This window comes from Rattus rattus, chromosome 6 (assembly GCF_011064425.1).
Source record: "Rattus rattus isolate New Zealand chromosome 6, Rrattus_CSIRO_v1, whole genome shotgun sequence".
In the NCBI taxonomy this organism is placed as follows: Eukaryota; Metazoa; Chordata; class Mammalia; order Rodentia; family Muridae; genus Rattus; species Rattus rattus.
The window spans coordinates 28,941,640-28,954,026 of NC_046159.1; the positions used below are offsets into that span (position 1 = coordinate 28,941,640).

At 47.4% G+C, this 12,387-nt stretch overlaps 1 pseudogene; it reads left to right on the forward strand.

Moving 5' to 3' along the window:
- The window catches only part of LOC116904253, an 83,328-nt pseudogene that overhangs the window by 30,274 nt on the left and 40,667 nt on the right, over nt 1-12,387 (forward strand).

Here is a 12,387-nt window from a genome sequence, read left to right on the forward strand (position 1 = left end):
AGTCACCACCCATCTCTGTCCTGCTCCGTGTGGCATCTTTGCTCTGCCTTTCTCTTGTGAAGGCTGATAACTCTCTGGGGTTGGCCATAGGAGACACAGGTTTCCCTTTTTTTTGCAGGAGAGAGAGGAAACGTGGGACAGAGAGTAACAGCTGGAATCATGTCCTATGCAAAGTAATTTATTTTCCAAAGCCACACATCCAAATTTTAGTTTATTTTTAGTTTTTATTTATTTATTTATTTATTTATTTATTTATTTATTTATTTATTTATTTATTTTTGAGATAGTCTCACTAGGTAGCCTTGATGGTCTGGAATTCAAGATCCTCCTGCCTCAGTCTTCCGGCTCGTGAGGGCACCGGCATGCACTTCCATACCTAGTATAATATTTAAGGGTTTTCTTTTTAAGGTTTGACTAAAAATAATTTTATTTTCAAACAGTTACTTTTTCTTTCTTTTTTTTTAATTTTACTTTATTCTATGTATGTAAGTACACTGTTACTGTTACACACACACCAGAAGAGGGCATCAGATCCCATTACAGATGGTTGTGAGCCACCATGTGGTTGCTGGGAGTTGAACTCAGGACCTCTGGAAGAGCAGTCAGTGCTCTTAACCACTGAGCCATCTCTCTAGCCCAACAGCTACTTTTTCTACTGCTTTAGTATTTTTCTCTCAGAAAATACAAGTTTTAGAACTGGATCACTTGGCCCTTTCTCTTCTTGTCTCCTCTTAGGTCTGAATGTGCCTCTCTCTCTCTCTCTCTCTCTCTCTCTCTCTCTCTCTCTCTCTCTCTCTCTCATTTACTTTTTATATATGCGAGCTGTCTTCAGACACACCAGAAGAGGGCATCGATTCCCATTACAGATGGTTGTGAGCCACCCTGTGGTTCCTGGGAATTGAACTCAGGACCTCTGGAAGAGCAGTCAGTGCCCTTAACCACTGAGCCATCTCTCCAGCCCCATGCTCATACTTCTTAATGGCCAGTGTCCTCTTGGATCTGCATTGGGCTCACACATTCAGCCTGAGCACAACCCTTTGTGGTTTTGCCTGTCTTCTGGCAAAACACCTTTGTCTGCCCTCAGTAGCGGCTCTGCTTCTGACTGACTGCAGAGCTGTTTTCCTTGGAAGCACAGGGAGGGAATTCTTGACCTTCCTACTCTAGGTCGCTTTGTGAGGCCGACACTGACCACATTGCTTACAGAAAAGCCTTTTTATTTATTTATTTATTTATTTATTTATTTATTTATTTATTTATTTATTGATAGGTTGATCGTCTTTGTAGTAGAGGTGTCTATGAGATGAAAAGGAGAGACTGGGTGTCAGGGATGGAGGCTGCCACAAGCGACTTGTGCCTAACGAAGAATCCCTAACGAGCTATCTTGGAGATGCCAAACAATGGCCGCTCTCTCCGTTTTTGTCGGGCTTGGGTTTCTGCAGGCTGCCTGAGGGCATTTAATCATTTACTGCCCGAGGGCATTTAATCATTTATGCTTTTAGGGAAGGGACCTATGGGACTCCTGAGAGTGTTCAGAAAAGATGGGGAGAGAGGAGACTCAGAGGGGGCCTCTCTCCCTGTGGGGTCAGAGGCTGAGGTACCCGTTACCTCTCTGTTTCAAGCTAGAGGGTAGGTCTCTGTGAGAGGTGGTTGAAAGTCTGGACCTACGCTTCCACAGCACGACAGGAAGCTGACAGAATCCAGCCATGCAGTACCATGGCTGTGCTTGCTCCATGATGTCTTCAGTGTCTGTGGGTGTGACAAACCAGGATGTGGTCATGCACGGATTTGCTTGTGTTCTTGGATGCCTAGGTACAGAGGCACTGGGGAAGGGCCATGGTCGAGTTTGTGTTTGCCTAGACTAGTCTGTGACAGGTCGTGAAGGATCATACTCCTTCACTTAACATCACTTAGACGCGTCCAGCTGCCGTCCTTCCTATCTGTTCCTTCCCTCCTGAAATCCGGCAGAAGGCGGTTTGGCCCAGCATCCCCCTGGAATGCTCTTTTGGAGCCTGCCTCACTGTTTGCTTTAAAGCATTTGGAAAGCCTTGTGAGAGAACCACTGCGAGTTTATCACACATTATTTGTAGTAAGAATTCTTTGGGGAAATGGAAGCTCCGAGGTACTGGCAAAAGTTTTCCCTTGTAAAAGTAAACAAGGATCCATTTTCTCTGCTAGTCACACATCATCTTTCCCTCTGCCTTTTAATCATCCTGCAAATGGACTCACAAAGTCCGGATGGGCAGGCACCGGGCCATTTCTGTGCATGGACCCACACAGGCCCTGTGAGGAAGCTCAAAGCCCTGAGGGAGGCAGGCTGTGAGGGGACCCAGGGTCAGGTGCTGATCTGAAACGCTGCCTGCTGTTTCGTGTCCACTCAGAGATCCAGATCAACACATGGTGCTCCTGATCGGTTGTAGCAGTTGGGCTAAGCTGTGAGTGTTCAGGTGTGTGCACAGATTGTGTGCATGTGTTTCATAGATGAATGAAAGCAGAGACCATCATTACCTCTCCATCAGAAAGTGGAGGTTGCTGTCCCATGTAGCGGCCCTGCAAACCATAACGTTCCCAGCACCCAGCTTGTGAGCTCCGAGGCCTGCTGGGAATTGGAGCAGTGTCCTTTTGCTATGGGCAGCAAAATTTCTTAACTCTGAGTGAGCAGAGGGGATGGCTCCCTTTGTGCCCTGGAAGAGTCACCCCCTTGTTTCAGTATCCCCCAGGACACTCTGATTTCAGCATCCGTGGGCCAAGCAGGAAGTTCTTTCTGTGCAAACAGAAAGGGATTTTGAGTCGCACACTGTTCTGCCTCGAACACTGCAGAGTTTAGAGTCAGTTGCTTTGTCCTGTGTGTAGGGAAAGAGTGGCCCCCGGCTGATAGCTCTGGGGGCCAACAGTTGAGTGGCAACTTCTATACCACTACCCTTCCAAAGCCTTGCTTTCTGCCCTCCTCATTCTTCTCACAAAAGTGTTTGAGCTCATCCCCCAGGCCATGTTTATAGGAACAGGATCTCGTGGGTGGAGAGCTTGCACGCCACTCAGCTCCTCCACTCACTCTCAGACCTGTGGTGTAAGTTCCAGAAGCCAAACAGAGGGAAGTGCCTGTTGTCTCTGGCCTTCGCGTTTCAGTTGCCTTCGTATCTGAGATTCCGTTTTTCATGGTTTTAGTCATTCAGGGCTAACCTTGGTTTGATTAAAAGCCAGGGAAAGTTCCAGAGACCAATAATCTATGAGATTAAGTTCCATGTCATCCTGGGCAGTGGTGCTAACTCCCTACGACATCCTGCTTTGTCCCGTGCAGACCCACATCAGCATCCCTTTGCCCAACCTCTTCACAGGGTTGTGGGTACCATCTCACTCGTCACAAGGTGGCTGGATTGGGCATAAGAGTACCACAATGCTGTCTTCAAGACAAATCAAACTTTATCACTGTGGTGGGACCTTTAAGAGGTAGGGCCTGGTGACCTAGAAGTGTCAGGTGACCTTGTTGTCCTTTCCTCTAACATGAGTGTGACCTCTGCCTTGGAGCTTTCACAGTCCTGGCACTTGGTGTATTTATGTTTTCCTGATGTGGTCGTGTGTCACTAGCACACAGGTGGCAGGAAGGAGAGTGGGGTGTTTGTTGAGCTTCTCTTCTCTCCCCACCTGCCCATTTTGTCACCTTCCAAGACGCTGTGGCCTCTGCTTTGCTAGAGAGGTTCTTGGGCGTCTGGGTTTTGGAGATTTAGAGGTCTCTTTCTATGGTAGAGGCATGACATTTAACATCTTCACAGTGCTTATGTAGAATGTGCTGGAGAACAGCTAGTGACAGCTGGAGTGTTCCAATAAGGGATCAGTCTACCCATGTGTGGTGGTGCACACCTGCAGTCCCAGCATTTGAGAGGCCAGGCAGGAGTTGAAGATTATCCTCTGTGCCATAGCAAGTCCTAGGTCACTTGGGCTATGTGAGACCCTGCCTCATAAAACAAGTCAGAAAAGAACTAGTCTTTTTATTTTTGAAATTAAAATGTAACAATACTTTCCAGCATTTCCTCTCTTAAATTCAAATCCATGGCTTTGTCCTTTTTTACTTTGTCATTGTCTCTCTGTCTGTCTGTCTGTCTGTCTGTCTGTCTGACACACACATGGACACACACATGTAGACAGACAGACGGACACACACACACACACACACACACACACACACACACACACACACAGAGCCTGTTTCTCTGGCTAATACAGTCTTACTATTTTTCTTCTGAGATGTTCCGTGAGCCTCAGGTGCAGATGTTGTACTGTAGATGGATTAGCTGGGCCAGGCACCACACTACCATTCATTTTATGAATTTTGATTGGTTGTGGCTTTCTGTAATGGTCTCTATCTATTGCAAAGAAAAGTTTCTTTGTTGAAGGGTGAGAGTTATACTTATTGTGGGAATACAGGTAAATGTTTAGAATGTAGTTAGGGATTAGGTTGGTTTAGTAAATGGTGGTTGTAGGCTCGTCTGTAAGACCTGTGACCACATTAGACCCAGTAGTGTGCTAGGTTTTCTGTACCAGGCATGCTCTCTTTTCTGGTGAGTGGACCATAGTCCAGTTAGAGAGCTCTTGGTTACTGCCAAGATAGGAGTCCCACTGCTGCCCCTTAGGGTTATGCCATGCTGGTCATTATTGTAGGCATTATAGACTGGTAGGTTGTTTCTCTCTTGGAACCTAGTGAGGCACCCTCTGCTGCACATTCTGATAAGACTGGGCTTGGTTTCTCTAAGTCCTGTGTCTGAGGTACATGGTGCTCACGGTAATAGGGACTTCAGCCTCTGGAAGGCAACAGAAAGCAGCAGTAACGATCTGTAATGTTGAGGGAGCCTCTTAGATTCTTGACCAGCAACTCAGGAGGGGGATTTTCATGCCTGATATTGGCTATTGGGGAGAGCATTGACAGTTCAGATGGGAAAATTTGATTTAAAATATAAACACACACACACACACACACTTACATGTATTAAGAGTAATTTTAGATAAATGGATAACAACACAATTCTTTATGACTTTTCAGACATCCTTATCTTTCTCTCACACCCCACTCCCTTTCCAATTAACCACCTCCGTGTTTCTCTCATTTCTTGCTTCATATTCAGTTTTGCCCGCTCTATTCCCCTGTCTATTGTTCTTCCTCCACTATGGTCCCTTTTTATTTTCTTGCTTTCTGAGTTACTCCAAGCGATGCACTTGCATCTGAAGATTTGGAACTAGGAACTACAGTCAAGAAAGAGCATTCAACATTCGTCTGACACAGGCCTTCATTACTCAGTATAATGCTTTCCAGTCCTATCCATTTGCCTGAAATTTTATTTTTTTCTGTACAGCTGAATAACATTTTATAGTGTCTTTGTACCACATTTTCATTATCTATTCATCAACCGAGAGGCATTTAGGGCGTTTCCATTTCTTAGTTATTGTGAAGTAGGGCGTCAGTGGACAAGGCTGAGCAGGTACCTATGGCGGAGGATGCTGAGTCCTCTGGGCACATGCCAAGGAGTACCATATGGTAGGTTTATTTTTTAGCTCTTTGAGGGTTTCTGATTTCAGTGGCTGGACCAGTTTGCAGTCCCACTGGAAGTGAGTGGGGGTTCCCTTCACCCACACCCCTCTAGCATTGCCTTCTGAGATAAGACGAACTCCCAAAGGTGTTTTGATTTACTAGGGATGAGCTCTTTGAATTTTTTCTTAGCCAGTTTTCTTTCTTTTTTTTGGGGGGGGGGAACATCTCTGTTTACTTTCATAGCCCTGTTTGAATTTTTTCTTCTTTGTTTTTCAAGTTCTTTATATATTCTGGGTATTCTATCCAAAGTTATGGGTTTCTTCTTCACCTTCCCCCCCCCTTCAGCTGTGTAGGAGCTTTTCAGTTTTATGATGTCCCGCTTGTCATTTTGTCATTTGAATTCTAGGACAAATGGTGTCCTATTCAGGAGGTCCTTTCCCACACCTATGTCATGTAGGATGGAATATACTGCTTATATTTTCTTCTTAGCGTGTCTTAGTTAGGGCTGCTACTACTGTGAAGGGACACCATGACCATGGCACTTCTTAATAAGGAACGTATTTAAATGGAGCTGGCTTATAGTTTCAAAGGTTTAGTCCGTTATCACCATGGCTGGAAGCATGGTGACACTCAGGCAGACATGGTATTAGAGAAAGAGCCAAGAATTCTACTTCTGGATCTGCAGGCAGCAGGAAGAGAGAGTGACACTGGGCCTGGCTTGAACATCTGAAACCTCAAAGCCCACCCCCAGTGACACACTTCCTTCAACAAGGCCACACCCACTCCAACAATGCCACACCTCCTAATGATCATATGAGGACCATTTTCATTCAAACCACCACATAGCAGTTTCAAGTTTTACATTGAAGTCCTTGATCCATTTGGAGTTAGTTTTTGTGCGAAGTGAGAATTATGGATGGATCTAATTTCATTCTTTCTATATGTGGACATTTTGTTTTCAGCTCAAATGACCCATCTCTCTCTCTCTCTCTCTCTCTCTCTCTCTCTCTCTCTCTCTCTCTCTCTCCCCCTCTCTCTCCCCCTCTCTCTCTCTCTCTCTCTCTCTCTCTCTCTCTCTCTCTCTCTCTCTCTCTCTCTCTCTCTCTCTCGACAGGGTTACTCTCTGTATCCCTGACTGTCTTGAAACTTACTCTGTAGACCAGACTGGAACTCCTCGAGTGCTGGGATTAAAAGCATACACCACCACTGCTTGGCAAATTTTTCTTTTCTCTCCTCTCCTCTCCCTCTTCCCTCTTCTCTCCTCTCCTCTCCCTTCTCCCTCCTCCTCCTCCCCCCCCCTCCCCCCTCCCCTCTCCCCCCTCCCCCCCCCCCCCCCCTCCCCTCCCCTCCCTCCCCTCTCCCCTCTCCCCTGGCCTCCCCTCCCTCCCCTCCCTCCTCCCCCCTCCCTCCCCTCCTCCCTTCCCCCCTTTCCTGACACAGGGTTTCTCTGTGTAGCCTTGGCTGTCTGGAACTCTCTTTGTAGACCAGGCTGGCCTAAAACTTAGAGATCCTCCTGTCTCTACCTCTGGAGTGCTAATATTTGCACCAACTGCCAGGCTGTATCTTCATCATTTCAATCAACCTTATGTTTTATTGAGCAACCTCAAGACATTTATTCTCTTTAAGTTCATTGTTTTAAAGTTTGTTTAGCTGTTTCTTTGTTTCTTCTTTAAACTCCTTGAATTCTTTGATAGATTTCTAATTCCTTTTAAATTCTGTATTCTGGTTACTAGGTAATTACCTAGGTGAATCACCTAGGCAATTCTCATTGGGAAGCATCTCTTTAGGACTGGTAGATTTTGGGAGGGAGTTACTGCTTTGATCTATTCCACTGTCTGTGTATTATGAGATCTGAACATGTAGACTTCTTTTGTTAGTATGTTGCCTGATGTGGACAGAGCAGACTGGGACAGCACACAACATGTATAGGCTGGGTTGGGCCTGAAGGTTGATATGGCTAAGGTGGGATGATGTCAGGTGGGCACAGGGGACTGGACTGGCACACAGGATGTCTATCCTGGTCCCAGCCTGGAACTTTGCGGGCAGATCCAGGGTTTGGGGAGTATTCTTGGAGGGGGAGAATCAGGTTGACTTAAATGCCTAGACCTTGGCTTAAGATGCAGAGGCTCTGGTTGGGCTGAGTGGTTGGATGTAGCATGAAAAGGCCGGTAGGCTGTGGAAGGTGCAAGCAGAGCTGTCCAGACCAGGCTGGGGCACTGGATGTGGAACTGAGAACAGACACCTGAACTACGAGTTCTTAGAGGCAAGGCCTGCTGTTTACCCCGGAACAGGACTGAGGAATTCACGTGGAATTGGAGGCTCACGTATGGAGGCAATGTTCTGAGAAGCCATGGTTTGACTATTAAACTCAGCTCTCCTATCTGTAGCCTGCAAGCATGAGTGGCTCTCTGTTTGGTTCTCATCAGCCTTTGTCTTCAGGGAGGATCTGAGGGAAGTCCCAAGTTCCCCGAGCCATCCAGGTTTCTACTGCTGCAACGACGAATCCAAGGCTTGGTCCTTTATCAAGAAAAGGGGGTTGGCTGGATGACAGTGATGTACACCTTTCATCCTAGCACTTGGGAAGCAGAGGCAGGTAGATCTCTGCGTCCAAAGCCTACACTCACTCTGGTCTACAGAGTGAGTTCCAGGGCAGTCAGGGCTGCACGGGGAAATCTTGTCTTGAAAACCAAAACCAAAGTGAAGAACCAAACCAACCAACCAAGCAAATAAGAAAGAGGGTCATTTGGTTCACAGTTCAGAAGATTGAAGGGGCATGGCTCTTCACCAGCATTTGATGTATTTATAAAAAGATAGAGTGGGGATATGCTTTATGGAGGTGTGGTGAGGTATGGGAAGGGGGTACTAATGTGGGCCTAGGCTGAGGGACCAGCTTTAGACTACGGTATAGTATAGAACAGAGTTTATTCAGGGCCTGGGGAGGGAGGGAGTTAAGAGGGTGACAGAGGCAAAGAAAGGCAGAGAGAGAGAGAGGAAGAGAGAGAGAGAGAGAGAGAGAGAGAGAGAGAGAGAGAGAGAGAGAGAAAGGAGGATGAGGGAGGAAGAGGGAAGAAGAAGGAGGAGGAGGAGAGGCTAGCCATGGAGAGAGAGGGGGAGGGGAATGGGGAGAGAAGGGGGAAGGGGCGAGGGGACAGAGCGGGAGCAAGAGCAAGAGAGTAAGGAGGGGGAAGCAGCCCCGTCTGTAGTGAGTCAGGCATACCTGGCTGTTGCCAGGTAACTGTGGAGCTTAGACAAGATGCTGTATCGCTTCAGTTCTGGTGAGACTTTGCAGTTGATGACATCATAATAGAGTATGAGAATCACATGATGAGAGAAGAAGCTGGAGGGTAACCAGGGAGGGTCAGTTGTCCTCTTTCATAACAACCTCTCCTAAAAACAAGTCAGAGTTTCCTGAGAACTTTATCAATTCCTCCCAAGGGCAACTCCCTAATTATTTGCTACTAGGCTTTACCTCTTAACACACTACTTGCCAACACTGCCATGCTAAGGATCAAGCTCACAATACATGGTTTGTGGGAGACATACTGAGACTACAAGGGAATCTCAGCCCTTCCTAATGCCAGTGTATGTGTGTAGCCTACACTGCTTCGCCAGTCAAATTCTTGCCTGGCCAGCTTGACTGCCTACTGTCCTTGCTTCTCACACATGGTGGCTTTGTATTGTTCCTCTTTGCCTGGGACCTATATGTTTCCAAAACCCTTGCCTTGTGATATCCTAGCCTGGTTCCAGGTCAGCTCTGGTCCAAGATACTTTGGTGAAAACTTGCTTACTAAGACCTATGATGTTCCAGGGTCTCAGGTTTGATTATGGGAATTCAGAGAATGAGGATGGCTGGGACCTGAAATCCCTTAGCCTCAAGTGATCTCTCTTCAAACTTGTACTTAAAAATATGCGTGGAAGTACTGAAAATGACCAAAAAAGCAACACAAAACTGCCCAGGAATAGCATCAACAATTGCTAGCCTTGACCAGGACTCCTATTATCTTCACAACAATGAGGGAGCCAGAAGGACAATTGGGGACATTTTCATTGTTAGTGGCTCAGTTGGCCAAAGGTGGAAGAAGCCTTGGCTCTAGTCAAGAGTCAAAGAAGTCACTGAGTCAGGTAGAGGCCTGAGAAGCCCCTTTCTCCCGTGGGGGTGGCTGTGAGTCTGGACCCTGTCTCCCCGCCTGCTTGCAATCCAGACAGAAATGAAAGCTTAGGTAGGGCTACACTGCACATTGAAAGGCACGGTACTCCCAAGCGCGCTGCTGCCGGCAGAGCTCAGATGAGCCTGGCTTTGCCTCTCAGGCAGAACTCTGCATGGAAGAGCAGTTCCTAAAGAGCCCCCACCCACAGGCATTCACGTTCCCTCAGAATGTCAGGAGAAGCTGGTTCTCTAAGTAGAGAAAGCAAGTGCCCAACACAATGGCCATGATCTCGGGCGGAGAGAGCTGGCTTTGTTTTTAGCTCTAGCTTCCTGGAGGGATTTGAGGGGACCAGGGGGTCAGAGAACAGGCAAAGAGAGTGACCCCATGCAGCATGCTCTCACCCATGGAGATCCTTCCGGAGACAGTTGGATAGCAACACTGAACCAACGAGCGTAGTGTAAGCGGCACACAGTGATGACGGCTGAAAACACACTTTTTGAAATGTTAGTTTTAGGAGGAAATAGACAACGACCTAAGGATCGGCATTTCATGCTTTCTAGGAGCTATAAGGATATGTGTAATTATTGGGTTTGCTAAGGGTGACAAGAAGGACAATAGTGTGAGGGACAGAGGGCTGTAACGTTAGGGAGGCTGTGAAGAAGTGGTTTACGAGGCACAGGCTGTTGAGAGGAAGGAAACACAAGTGAGAGGAAGCGATAACCAGAGACACAGCATTGGACCCCAGACTGAGCCCAGAGAGGCTCGACCCAGACAGTCACTTCGGGGAAGATGTGCCATTTGTGCTGAGACTCAGACCTGTCAGTTAATTCATTCAGCAATTCAGATGCACAGAGAAGCTTCCCATCTGAGAGTTAGTGCGAAGCAAGAGCGTTGTGGCAGCAAACGCAGAAGACAGCGGCGGGCAAGTTCAAAGTTTTCCGAAAAATCACGTTTGGTTTGTTTACCCCCAGTTTGAGTTTTATGTGACAATAAAGGCTTTTCGGTGTGCAAGGACTCTGGAAGGATGCTAAGTGTCACAAACACCACTAACGAGGGAAGACTCAAACACAAACACCCAGGGCCGGATGTGTCCACTCTTACTGTCTACACAGGGTGAAGAGGAAACTGCCAGCAGAAGGGAGGTTAAAGACGCAGAATGAACAAAGACCGCGATGTGCTACTGTGACATGTGCTTTGATCCCCATGGATGCTTTCAGACTGGAGCCAAGGAGTGAAGACAAACATTTCCTGCCGGGTGGCTTGATGATCCAAAGATACTAGAAAACGAAGAAGTGAAGGGGACAGTTTGAGAGAGTGGTGAAGTTACAGAGATAATAAGGGAAGGTGGTTGGTGTGGGAGAGGGCAGAGGCTGCTAGATTCTTCCCTTGAAGTGGCTCTGGGCTGGGGAGGTGAAGTGTGTCTGTCAGGTGGTAATGTTAGGGAAGCATTCAGGGAGTGGAGAGTAAGCTGGGCCTGAGGCTAGCTCTGTGAGCAGGAGAGGCAGTCACTGTGGTAAGACTGACACTGTGGAGAGGCTGTCACCATGGTGAGGTAGTTACCATGATGAGGCTGTCTCACCATGGAGAGGTGGTCATCATTCAAGGCCATCAGTGTGGTTGTTGGGAGCGTGGCATGAAGGTCCTTGCACCCACAGATCTCCAGAGAAAACAGGACTGTTAGGCACATAGGATTGTCTTTCCAATAGGAAAGATGAAAACCCTGTTCTTCCATTCAGAAAGCTGAGAATTGGAAGTCATTAACAGCCTGGTCATCTGCTATCTGTTGGGCCAGGCCTTATCAGGCTCCTAGGGGACTGAGGTGGCTGGTAATCTAAATGACCCTTAGAGCCAGAGGCTCCCCCAAGTCCCCATAACCAGCATGTCCTATTATCTCTACTGCTGTGACAAAAACACCATGACTATAAAGTTGGGGAGGGAAAGGTTAATTCAGCTTATACTTCAACACCATAGTCCATCATTGGAGGAAGTCAGGACAGGAACCCAAGCAGGGCTGAACCTGGAGGCAGGAGCTGATGCAGAGGCCATGGAGGGATGCTGCTAACTGACTTGCTTACCTTGACTTGCTCAGCTTGCTTTCTTGTAGAACCCATGACCATCAGCCCAGGGATCAGACCACCACCATGGGCTGGGTTCTCCCCTATTGATCACTAATTGAGAAAATGCCTTTACTCAACTGAGGCTTCTTCTTCTCTCATGACCAATTTGTGTCAAGATGACACAGCTAGTACACAGGACCCAAGGTGACCAATGGCCCGAATGACCTCTATGCTATCTGTATGACTGAGACCAGGCCAGACCCTTAGGGCCTTAAGCTAGAGCAGGCATATCTAGAACCCATCTTCTGGGAAGAAATGACATGCACCCTGAGCTGAGGTTCAATGTACTTACACTTTGCTGTGCACCAGGGACTGTATTAAACCAGGAAACGTTTTTCTTTAAGATTGTACTGGGCTTAAGTACACTGAGAACAATCTGCCTGTTATTAGACTCCGTGAGGGCTGATCCAGGTGGGCGGGGACAGTCTGCACTGGGTTTTCATTCTTATCTCTTTTTTTTCCTTTCCCTTCCCTGCATGACTCCTATAGGAACCCTCTCATGTGGTGAGGCGGTCGCCATTGCAGGGCGGTCACTGTGGCAGAAGGTGTAGGCCTGGGCAAGGAGGTGGGTGAGGGCAGACAAGATAGCCTCACGCACCGTGGT